The following is a 12,963-nucleotide window of genomic DNA, read 5'->3' as shown; positions in this document are numbered from 1 at the left end:
TTTTTTATTTTGTACAAACAAAATAAATATATTGAAAAATATAAAAACAATAAAAAATTATACTTCAAATGTTAATTTAGTATCAAAAACGTAAAATATTTGAGTAGCCGAAGACATAGCCAAAGATTGAAGTGCCACAGCACTGGCGAAAATTTAAATTTGCCGACTGGAATTCTTTCGGATGATTGACGTTTCGGATGATTGAATTTCGGAAAATCGACGCTCTACTGTAATTTAATGAGAGTAAATTATTGTCTTTTAACATTCAACGCGATTTTCCTAGATTTTCTTATTTTATTTATTAAATAACGCATACAAAACCGTTTACCGTTTACAAGTTCCTTAAACATATTTTCATTTTGCGTCACGCCATAAATTGCCTGTAATTAAATATTATATTAATTACAATCATTAAACTACTCTAAAGTGCAGTTTATACGAAGTAAAATTAACAAGATAAAGTATATTTAATATTAAAGCACCACTATAATGTTTCGAGGGCACTCAATTTGATTGCGATTTAGTGAAACTCTTCACTATCACTTTACTGTTCTATTGTGGTGGGTATCAATATACTAATATGCTACGTTGGAAACTTAAATATAATTATACTTGAGTAACGTCTTTAGCAAGCGTAACATGATAACAGTTACCGTTTGAAATTACAGGAAGCAATTTGTCACATAAAATCTTAAAATTAGATGTATGTCAACACTTAATTTGCAGCATTTTAAAATTTTCCAGTTGAGAAGTTACGTGTCTCAGTTTTTTATACAAAATTAAATAAAATCTTCAAGTTATTCGAAAATAATATTTATGTTACAAAACATAATTCATAATTCAGATTTAAATAAAATTTATTTTTCCGACTTACTTCAGCAACTTCTCTGTAATTAACTAGAGAAACGACGACACTCTTCTCCTCACTTGAAGCATGTGCTTCTGCCATTTCTTTAATTCAAATTTAATAATTTAAATATAACATAAATTTGGCAAATTTCTTCCTTTTACTTAAATCTTATTAAAAGTACGGTGTTCGAGTAAGCAGATAAACTATTTACCTTATATATAACACTTGAATATAACTCTATGCCTATAGATTTTCAGATACAGGATACTTTAGTAGTCGAGTCCTTCTGTATCGATAAACATAAATAAATTATAAATACGATACTATTATTATTGTCTGTATAATATGTATATATCTATATGATAAGTAATTCTTATGTGAAAGATATCTACACAAAAACTTATGTAATAACTCTTGTAAATTGACACTTGAGAGTATATCTGCATACGTAATGCTTATTTATATTTGCAAAACGTTTAAAGAAACTACACTTCGAAAATTACGTTTGGTAAGTGTGCATCATAAAATTAATATTTTGCGTCAAGAACTTCCTGCCTTGTCGAGGCTTCCAGCTTTTACTGAAGCCATATTATTGTTGACATATATGAACCCAATAATAGCCAATTAAGTTGTAATCGTGTAATTACCTACACTTACCACTGACAAAATTCAGCAAGAGAAAGGAAATGATTTGATCTATTACAGTTTTCCTGAAAAATGTGGTCTGTCCAATTATATACGAACTTAAGAGGAACAATACAAATAATTCAATGTGTTCGAGAATTTTGCAGAACACGCAACTCCGAGAGCCTACTCAGCTTAAACACGACATGAAGTTTTACTGACTTGTACTGAAACTTGTAAATTTTTCCTGTATAATCGATATTATATTTGATAGAAACTGCTTGGATCCAACTCATCTCCGACTGTCTGTCTGTCTCTTTCTTTTCCCCGTTTTTATTATATCCTCTGTTTTAAATTTCGAAGGATTGTTTAGTGTTATTTTATTTTTTAAAATTGATAATTAGAATAAATAGAGATAAATAAAAACGTCACTTTAGCGCATTCATAAGCACCCACATTATTAAATTTCACACTTGGTTATATTTACCGAGTTTCGGAATGAAAAGAACGTTGGGATAAAGCCACCTCTCGAATTACTATTATTAAAATCTATTGTGACCGGACTTATGTATGTCTTCAAATTATCATTCTTCTGCCTTAAATACAAGTAAATAAAATGCGAGTTGTCAGATACGAGGAAAAACTTCAGTCCGTCGAGTGTAAAAAAATCTTTTTAGCTGTGTTATCATATTTTATTTCGTATTGATTTTTATTTTTATATACACCATTTAAGTTTCAAATCAATACTTAGAAAAGAACAAAATTTATGTATATAGGGTATATTATATAAACACACAGCATAGCATATAACAATGGCAGAACTACACTAGAAAAATGTAGCGTTTTAATCTCAATTCAGCTTACATAAATTTATTTTTGAACTATTTTTAAATTTTTGAACTCAATTTTTGAACTATAAAAAAACATTTCAATTTTGAAAATAGGGATGGGTTCCGTAAAAATTGTAAATGCTCATAACGAGTAAAGTCATTAAGTCCAGATATCACACGCGACTTTGCTTTATCTCTCCACATTATCGAGCTTTAATCACCAAAATTTAACAGCATAAATCCCCCTAATACGCAAACGTCCGTGCATAATTACAGAAGTTTTCAACAAAAATCAGGAATTATTAAGCTTCATACAGAAGAGTTTTCACACAAACACGAACGTTCATACACGCAGAAAAACAGCCCAAATATTTTTACATTTGTCGACCTTTCCAGGTGTCCTAAGTCCAAAAATATAGAACAATTGATGGGTCATTTTTTGATCGATTGCAGTACTTTCCCTCTGTTATGTATAAAGCCGGATGCACACGTGCGGCGCGGCAAGGAAAAGCGACAGAATGAAGTCACTTTTTCTCGCCGAGAAGTCGATTTTGTGCCGCTTTTCTCGTGTCGCAAAAGTTGGTTGAATTCTATCTTTTGTGGCCACCGCTGCCAAGACGCGTATTTTTCAGCCAATAACAGTTCGTCCGGTAGTCACGTGAAAAAATACAATCACGTGGTGTTATAATGGCGGAAAGTTCGACGCGGAACATCAGAATAAAGAGGAAAGAATAATAAATTTAACACAAATTCTACACAAATAATCATATATTTTTTAATTCAAAGAACAAAACAACCGAATCTTAGTCGAAATAGTATTCCTTATCAAGAGATTTTAATCGAAAAACAAGCTTATTTTGTACAGTAGGCTACATCAGTTCTTTATCGATCCAACAAAATATCTTGCCGAGATTCTTGCCAATATAATATCTCTAATCCAAAATCTTCATTCGAATTTTCGACAAATGCTTTTAGCTAAGTAAAACAAGCCGTACAAAACAAAATTTGTAAACACGTGGGTATCGGCAGTGTCGATATCGTTCGCCATCTTGAATATTGAACGGATGCGCCGAAATGTAAACGGATTGCCGCTTGTGTGGTTGCGCTGCCGCGCGGCGAAGACGCGTTTGCAGCACCGCTTTTCCTTGCCGCGCCACAAGTGTGATTCCTCCTTAACAGAGTCGGAGAAGTACTGCTCGTTGTCCTCGGTGTGATCACAATGAGAGTATCTGTTACATATTTTTTGAGTGCCACATCGCTGAGCAAACTTGGCACTGGGTAGATAAAATTTTTAGTAGGCCTATATGTATCTCCTGGCAAAACGTAAACTTCCTCTCTGATTTCCCTGTTGAAAACCAAAATAATTACTTAATTAATTGTGTTATTGCTTTGACCAAGAGGGTCATTTGAAAAGCGAGATGCGCCCTCATTTTTGAAAATAAGAAAGGGAATGCAATTATTGTAATAAATAAAATTTGTGATGAGGCTAACTTCAATTTAAAAGTTGACCATGAGAACTTTTCTTACAGGGAACACAACGCGCTATACTTTGGCACTGAAAATATTATATAGAAAAATGCTAATAATAAATTTGTATTTAATGATCAGCGGCAATAAAACCACTTCTGATTCGACTGTAATTGTAATCACCTACGCCTTTGTATGTAAAAGTAAAAACTTTTATTGTAACTGTTTACTCATAAAATTATTTCTATATAATTATGTAATCTTTGTATCGACTGTATTTTATAATATCTCGTAATTGTACAGTTTTTATATGAATTTTCTGTAATTATAAGTGCCAATGTTTGTAAAATGTAAAAGCCGAAATATTAATACTGTAAATAGTTTATTTATAACTTACACAAAATCTATACTCAGTATAGAAATATTATTTAACTTTTTAATTTTGTTTTTTATCTGCGCTTGTTCTGTATACTTTTCTCTCATAATACCCACCTTGTATATAATTGTTTATATCTTACTACTGTAAATATTCTCGGCTATTATGGCCATGTCGTAATTTTATTGTCTTCTTATTAATTATTTAATTAATGTATACATCATCAGAAACAATGTACAAGGTTTCCTGCTGCTTAGCATGTTGCTGATTTGTAACAAGTAATAGTTCTGAATAAACTTTAAATTAACCAGTAAAAATTACTGATCTGAGCAGAAAACAAATAAGTATACGCCACAAAATACAGCAGTTAATTATTTTATTCTTAATGTTTTGACTTTTATAGTCATGCTTTAGTGCTTATTCTATAATTACGTCATAAATACTTAAACACACACTTACATTTTATGCTTTTTCGGCAAGTAAAATACGCGTGGATTACTGTAAACTTTTACTGCCAACTTTCCTCATTGTAATATGAGAAATAGCAATTTTAAATAATCGCAGATATTAGAAAGATTTTTAAATGTTTCATTACACAAGTATACAATATTTCATACCAATGCGCAATAAATTCTTTATCTTCGGAAAATTTAACTGATAAGCTTATTAATCATTAATTTCTGATAATCTATTTGTAGGAGAAGGCAGAGCGTAGCAAATATGCACATTTTTGTGAAAATAATTATACGTGGTATAAATTATTGCTGCGATTTAATAATAATGTGATCAGGCTGTGACTTATGACGAGGATTTTAATACACATAATGTCCTTTAGATTGTGATATCATAAATACAGATATTTTATACATTTAGGAATAAACGTTCTACTCTGTATTGTTGACATCCTGAACTTTATTTGAACTTCGGTGAAATTTTGAAACCTGCTTACTACAATCAGCAAAAGTGTAAAAAATTAAAGTTATCGCATTATCGCATTCGTTAGTTCCGATTTTCCCTTATTCTTCGAAATATATACACACACACATATATATATATACATATATATTATAATAATAGATTCACTATAACCGTACAATATTATATAACTTATATTTTGTATTAACATTTCGTACAATTAACCATTATGGAGTATTGAATGTATGTATCGACTCATTCAAGTACTGCGTGACTGCATCGACGTCATCGCTAAATTCAGTGATATCACTTCGCCATATTGAAAGTATCTTCGATTAAAAAATAAATAACAGCAGTTATTCTGTAATCGGTATCGTCGCATAGTGACTAAAAGGTATACCTGTATTAATTACTTTCTTTCTGTCAAGCGGTTGGCCATGTGGTCCTAACCGTAGCAACAGCAGACCTACACTACACCCAGGCATCAAAGAAGGTACTTTTATGCAACTTTTAAAACAGAAGTAAATTTTAATTTTAAAATGTTTCACAGTTAATTGCTGTTATCTCTGGTCAAAGTTCTCTAAGGATATAATCCGATAATAGTAAATAAGCTTTAAGCATAATAAAATGTTAATTTTCTCTATCGGTTTCATATTGATAAAAGTGTTTTCAATCAGTCTTTTCATTGTTCACATTAACGTAAACTTATAAAACTAATTTTTCTAATAAAGTACTGATACTTTTATCAAAATACACCTTACTTTATTATTTCATTTTAACATTGTATTCAGTAACGAAATAGAATTTTGAGATCTTTCTGGAAACATTTTCAGGTATTTCACTAATCCATGAATTCTGTGACATCACTTTACGATAATCAGGTGTCAGTTTTCTGATTTAATGTGGCAAATATAAAATAAAAGTGTAAACACTGTAACGTTATATAATTTGAGTAGTTAGTTAATTGTTTAGCAGGGTTTAGGAGTTGGAAGTTGAAATTTGGTACACAGTTAGGGTACATCATGCGAATAACACATTAACAAACAATTTTTGTACATTTTCGTAAGGAATCTTGTCAACGTTTCTTTTTCTTTTTTCTTAATGTTACCTTTGTCATTCCTTAAAATTGTAAATAGATTCGGAGTTCTTTTCGGAACCATTCTTGACTCGTTGTGGCCCACAATTTCTTTCGCAATGCCTTTCGTATTTCTGTTGTTTGTAAACTTTGTGACGTTACTTGGATCATGTTTGAAGTCGTTGCTGTGCCCATCTCGTGTCTTCTAATCATTCCTGTTATTGTGCCATCAACTGCTTCTTGTGTTCTTTTCCATGGTCGAACAACTCTGACAACACTTTGTCTGTCAGTTGAGGTCTTGTTTGCTCGTACTGGTTTGGTTTTCTCCCTTGACTCGGAAGGCTCTTGGAAGCTTACACCTCTTCTGTCTAGAAGTGTTATTGTTTCGTCCGCCATATTTATTCCTAACCTTAAATCTGTAATTATATCTCTTCCTATTAAGCCATCGAATGGATACGTGATTCGATCATTGACGCTGTAGCATGTGTAGAAAAATCGTAGAGGGCCTATTTTGAATCGGAATTCACTTTTTCCATATGGATGGATTTTGTGTCCGTAAGCTCTGTGAGGTTTTCCTATTTTCTGCGCTAGTGCCCTTTGATGACAGCGTCACTTTCGAGCCTGTGTCTATTGCTAATTTTGTTTTTGCCTCGTTAATTTGACAGTACAATGTAGGCTCCTTATCTTGAGCTTTGTCTTTAAAATAATTTGTTGTTTCTCTGAATCTGGATATTTTGATCTCGTATGACTTTTGTCTGTTTCGCCTAGAGCTTTTTTATTTTCTCGCCAGTTTCTATTGTTCTTCCTTTCATACCGTGTATCTAGGGTGGAGTTTTGTGATGTTCGAGTTCGCCAATTTGTTTGTCAGCCGTTTGTTCTAATCCGTGTTTTATTTCGAAACGTGTTTTTTTTTGAGTTTGCACGCCGCCTACTATGTTTCTTGAGTCATTTTGTTGATCCCTAAATCTGTTTCTAACATTTTGATATCGATTTTCTTGAGTAAATAAAGGATTTCTATATCTAGGTTCGTCTCTCTGACTTTTGTGACTCTTTGATTTGTCCTCCTTCCTACATCTCTCCGCTTTCGTCTACTTAACTATCTTCTCGGGATTAAGGAAGGACAGGGAAACAGACATACAACAGTGGAAATTTATAAATATATAATTATTTCAAATTACAGCCCAATGAAAAAGTTCTGGCTTCGAGTTGAGTAACATTTCGGCTACAGAATTTAAAAATGGTGTGGAGTCATCTGTTATAATACGAGCGAATGAAATGAATAATTCTTACTTCTTTTGACACTAGAATTAAACCCAAATATAATTAGATATGATCTGACTCTGACGCAAAATCAGAAATACCCATTTTAAAATGAGCAGTATTTTGTATAGTATAATTTATAGGAGATAGACACTAAAAATAGAACACTGTAAAAAGAATAAGAAATTGTATAAATTTTAAAATATTGACGAATAAACACATTAATATAAAACAAATTTTTATTACTAATATATAATAAAATTTTAATTAAATCTTTTAATAAAATTTTATAATAAAAATGAAATAGATGACTAACGAATTAGAAATGGAAGTTACATATTTTAGATATTTCCAATAATATTTAACTTATAACTTCAATAAAATTTTGTTTAATGGACAGATAAAGAGTTGAGAATAGCAAGCAAAAAGAACCTTATGTGATTTAATTAACAACCTCACCATCAAAGTGAAAATAATTTCTTCATTATGTATGCAATTAATGTTTATTGTTACAGTTATGGCACGAAAATAATGTAAATATCGAACATTCTTTCTTTTATTCTTTCAAGAAACATTACATACAATTTAAGAGTGTTAGGGGAGAGAAAAACAGAAGAAAGATTCAAGAAGTGTGCGTTTAATAGGCTGACCGCGTGGAGTTTTTTTTCGGTAGCTATCTTCACGACAGTACATTCATAATTGAAATGTATTACATGACACTACTACCAATTAAACTATGCAAATTTAACAAAACTGATGGATAAAAATTACATGAAATTGAGTTGTATAATAAATGAGAGAAGGAAACTGTATTATAGAATTGTAGAGACCTGAGAATAGCAAATTAGAAATATAGAGAAAAATTACCAAAGACACCGAAACAATCAATTTTAACAATAAAAAAATGTAATGATTTAATACGTTATTTGTACAACAATATAACATAAAAATAAAATTAGAAACAAGTAGAAATTGAATAAATATTCGAAACGAAACTAATGAAATACGGGGTTTCGGTAAAAAAAAAAAAACAATGCAATCTTTCGAGATAATTTAAAAACGCAAGTATTCCTCGTACAGTACATCATCACAGTTAGGAAAACTTTTTCGGATATATGAAGCCTATTATCTACAGTATTGGTCTTGCGAGTTAAAACTGTTATACTACGTTCGCACACAATCCAGGAGTCGCTTCGATCTCGATTTACCTACAATCTGGATTGTGACTGTCGCTAGTCGAACGTCGTGCTGTTCGCACAGGCAGTCTGCTTGAGAAGAACCTGGCTATTACACGCGATCATAAAACTGACGTAACTACGCGGTAAGTCACAAACACCAAGAAACAAAATGGAAGTTTTGGTTAGAAATAAATACTTTTTCTTGCCATACATATAATAATAGACAGATGTCATCGTCTCTCCAGATGTCTTTTTTATTTCTCTGTCGATAGCACGACACGTGTTCCGCACCCATCTTGTATTTTCACGCGCGAGTGGGATTGTGGGATCTCTGTTATGACTGGATCTAGTTTCGAGAACTCTCTCCAGTCGATCGTAATTGAACCTCGTTTCAGTCGAGATTGAAACGGCCGAGAGCGTTCGCACCACGGAACACTCGGTGCTCGGTGCGAACGGGGTATTAGTTCTGATGACCGTGGTGTAAATAGCTTTTGACTGTGCGTGACTCTTCTTTTGTTTTAATTTCTTCCACTCCTACTGTAATTCTGCTTTCTTCACAGACCTGGATTGATAAACAAGCATAAATTGTATTTAAAAGTTGATCACATGTTGTAAATTAGTATAAGGACATTGCATAAATCATGCAGCAGACACAACATTATTTAAAAGTTATGTTTGAAAAATTAACAGAAACCTATTATTAAGTTTCATTGCTAAGAACAGAAACATACACCTTTAAACGTTTAACACCTGATACTTGATTTTGATTGCTATTTGCAAAAAGTGTTTGGACAGCATCGGGTCTTAACTTTCTTTTCCCATCCACTCTATTATCTTCAAATTGATCCTTGGTAAAATGGATCTACATTAAATTGATAATAAAATAAGGAATTAAAATACCTTAACTGAAATATTCTTCTTCTCAAAACATTAAAATATCAAACTTTTCATAGATAAAAATTCTCCAGCTTTATGAAGCATCTTTACAGTAAACATGGGCTGACAAATCTTTGATTACAAATTAATCCCTTAGTTCCCGATCAATTTTTAATTAATTATAATTAAACATAAAAATACTTAAAAGTGAAAAAAAACTAAAGAAACCTGTTAATTTTGAAGGAAAATCTTCAAAGTTTAACTTCCTTTGTCTGGCCTTTCTGTGAAATTTATCGATGACTCATTGTTTTCACATCTGGATGACCTTGAACACAGCTGGAGTTGCATTTCCTGGGACATTCTGATATACGNAAAAACTTTTTACTGTAATATCTGTGAATTGCACCGAAAACTGCGCGAAAAAATTTAATTTTTTTTATATTTAGTCGATTATGTGTATGTAAAAATATAAACTTGAAAGTCCCTAATTTAAGGTTATGAGCGCTGCAGGCTGGTAACATTTTGCGTGCCCTTTACAAATATCACATTCCAAGAAATCGTCACAGTGTAGTAGCTATCTCTGCTTGAATAAAATTTCGAATACAGTCCAGTTTCCATTGTAGAAACTTAGACCTGGCGTTATAATGTACTGTTCTCTAGAAATTACATGGACGTAGCACCTAAAGTAAACTTAATGAAGTTTATACATAGTCCATACTTGTTTTATCTGCTGAAGATAACGGGAAGGTGTCGTTGATACGTTACTTCATCCGGAGAGGCGACGAGTATGTCGTCTGAATTCTTTTATTCCAGAAAACGAAGTTGACACCGCTGTGCACTGTATTCATGAATTACAGTTGTTTCTCGATAATCCGACAGGTATGGGACCAAAGGTGTGTCGGATTACAAAAAGTGTCCGGATTACCGAAAATAATTACATATTTCGCATTGTTTTGCTAGCAGTAACTTACAACTCTCCAACTGTTCGAACAGAACTGCTCACATAAAACACACGAAATGCGTGTCATCGAGTAAGAATTGGATGGGGAAATTCACATCGCGACATGCTTCTGTGCAAGCAGACACGTAACGGGGACGGGTACCTTGACGGGAGGTGCGTCGGACTACTGAACATGTCGGATTAAAAAACGTCGGACTATCGAGAGACAACTGTACTTAAAAGTTTGAGCTGCGTTTCGTATAGCTGAAAGTGTACGTCTACTTTTCTGTTTAAATTTTTTGTAGAAAAAAGACACGAACGATGTAATGGTGACTGTCTACTTTTTTAAATTTTTTGTAATACGAATACCGAATTTCTGTATTTTTTCTTCGGGCGGTGACTAAACTATCTCAGGATAGTGTTATCAGAAAGGAAATTTTATTATTTTCTTCGATATTTTTTTTATGTTATAACATTTATTTAACATTTAAAAGTTAAGAAAACAATTTATTAAAAGGACTTACTATCTTGGTTAATATACTGAAATTTCTTGTAAACTTTGTTAATAGATATCGCTACGTTACAATACGAACACAAGGGTTTTGCTTTTTGTAATAATAACTCAGATTTTCTCAAAGGGGGCAAAAGTAACAAATTGCCCTGGATTACAAAGAATTAAAGAACCCGTACAATATTCCTTTTTGTTTATTTTTTTACCTTAATACTGTGCGATCGTTCATTGGACGGGGAAACAGACGAAGTTCCTGGAACGAAGTATAGCCCTCCTCACCTAATATCTTACCTATTTAACGACTGTTCAGAATCACGGCCGCCGTGGGGAATCTCCTTTCTTAGTCTTTGTTCGCTTCGATAGTACTCTTTCGTAGTCTTTCTTTAATTCCAGCAATCAGTCATTCTTCGCAATCTACATAACTGAATATTTCGTTTATAAATTTGTACTTTATTGTGAAAAGGTATTGAAGTAAAGAAAGGTATCGACGTAGTATAAGGTATCGACGAAAAGAAAAAGCAAGACTTCACATGGAGCATCAAAATAGGGCAGTATATCTGATCTCGACTTCCATTCATCTAACTCCTTTCTCGAGATTAACGAAAAAGAGAGGAACAAACGGACAGACGACATTAGAAATTAATAAGTCTACAGTTTTTTCAAATTGCAGCCAAAAAGTTTATTGTAAAGGGGTCATTTTCTTATTTTATCCTGGCTATCTGCAGCTTTTCATTATTCTGTCGTAACTCCAATGATGACGCTGAAGACTTTGAACCATTATTATTTGAGCCTTTGAGATATTGAATGATCCTTTCTGCTGATTGTACTTTTATAACACGGCACTGTGTAACGTCACCACGTGAACGAGTCACACGGGCGTGATCCACCTCAGAGCATCGCTGTGTGGAGATTTCATTGCTACAGGGCCCCAAAATGTATTTTGCCTCAGATTTTCTATTCAGTGGGCTCCTCGATATTGATTGAATTTAGGGACTAGAGATTTTATTGTAAGAGAATTTCAAGTTAGACGTCTAAGTTATAAATTATGCAATATACTTTATATAATATAAATAAAATATTGATATGAATCTAGCTAAAATGAATGCACGTAGGTGAAATCTATTCAATTGGGACATAAATATGAGAGTATTTAGGTAGTCTCTAGCTTTACATACATAAAAACACGAAGACCAAACTTTTATGTATGTTTATGCTTTGTCTGTCTTACTACTGTTTTTCAATTACTCGAATTTTCACCATTTTTTTGCGGAATTTTAACGCGAATTTGCCCTTTTCCCCGATAAAAAAATAACAATAAATATCGCTTAGCAATCTACTACACGAATAATTATTAAATAATTAGTGATTTCTATTTTAATAACCAGATTTTAAAAATATTTTAAATAACATACTTATGTGAGATCCGAAAGGCCCTGGGTCCAATTTGTGAATTTTTATTAATTATGTAAATTAATGTCACCAAATAATACTTCGTTTTTGGTGAGAAAAATATTGTTTTAGACGTGGGAAAAACCAGATAACAGATGTTACTTCCTTCCACAGAAGAGAACATCCGCTGTTTTTCCCGTATCTGGTTAAAAATCTCGCTCAGATGGGAAATGGTTACCTCTCATTCATCCCCCTTTCATCCGTTCTCACGAAAGAGTTACTGTACGATGATTGGACGAAATTTTAAAATAAAAGGAGGAATTAGTCAGAATTCAGAGTTCAGCGACGGAGTTCTTCGACAGATCCGAAGCATACAAACTCCACATACGTTTCCCTCCTGATGGCCAACGCCCATAACGGAGTCCGATAGACTAAGTCCCGAGTCTACACTTAGAAGAAGTGATATTTTTATATTTTGTGCACGAATTGATCTCCCATACGATAGTAATATGAACCCTATCTACAAGGTGTCCTATATCTACAGAAACGAAGAAGACGACAACTAACAGGTCGTATGTTTAGAATAAATTTGTGAGCTCTCTCTCTCGAACGCGCATTAGCTTAGGTTAAGTCGTAACCTTTAGCTTGTCTTGTAATCGTTGTATTTGGTTA

The 12,963-nt window shown here is 32.7% G+C and overlaps 1 long non-coding RNA gene across 1 annotated transcript; it reads right to left on the bottom strand.

Moving 5' to 3' along the window:
* Window positions 1–897: 897 nt before the first annotated feature.
* Window positions 898–4,754, bottom strand: LOC111612871. Its single transcript, XR_002754691.1, has 3 exons — window positions 4,607–4,754; window positions 1,062–1,136; window positions 898–951 (listed from the first exon to the last, which is right to left on the bottom strand). It is a non-coding gene; the product is annotated as an uncharacterized LOC111612871 (long non-coding RNA).
* Window positions 4,755–12,963: the final 8,209 nt, after the last annotated feature.

The sequence above is a fragment of the Centruroides sculpturatus genome, unplaced genomic scaffold (genome assembly GCF_000671375.1).
Source record: "Centruroides sculpturatus isolate CEXI.00-Female unplaced genomic scaffold, Cexi_2.0 scaffold1720, whole genome shotgun sequence".
In the NCBI taxonomy this organism is placed as follows: Eukaryota; Metazoa; Arthropoda; class Arachnida; order Scorpiones; family Buthidae; genus Centruroides; species Centruroides sculpturatus.
Note: the sequence above shows the minus strand (reverse complement) of the source record. Positions and strands in the feature narration are given on the sequence as shown.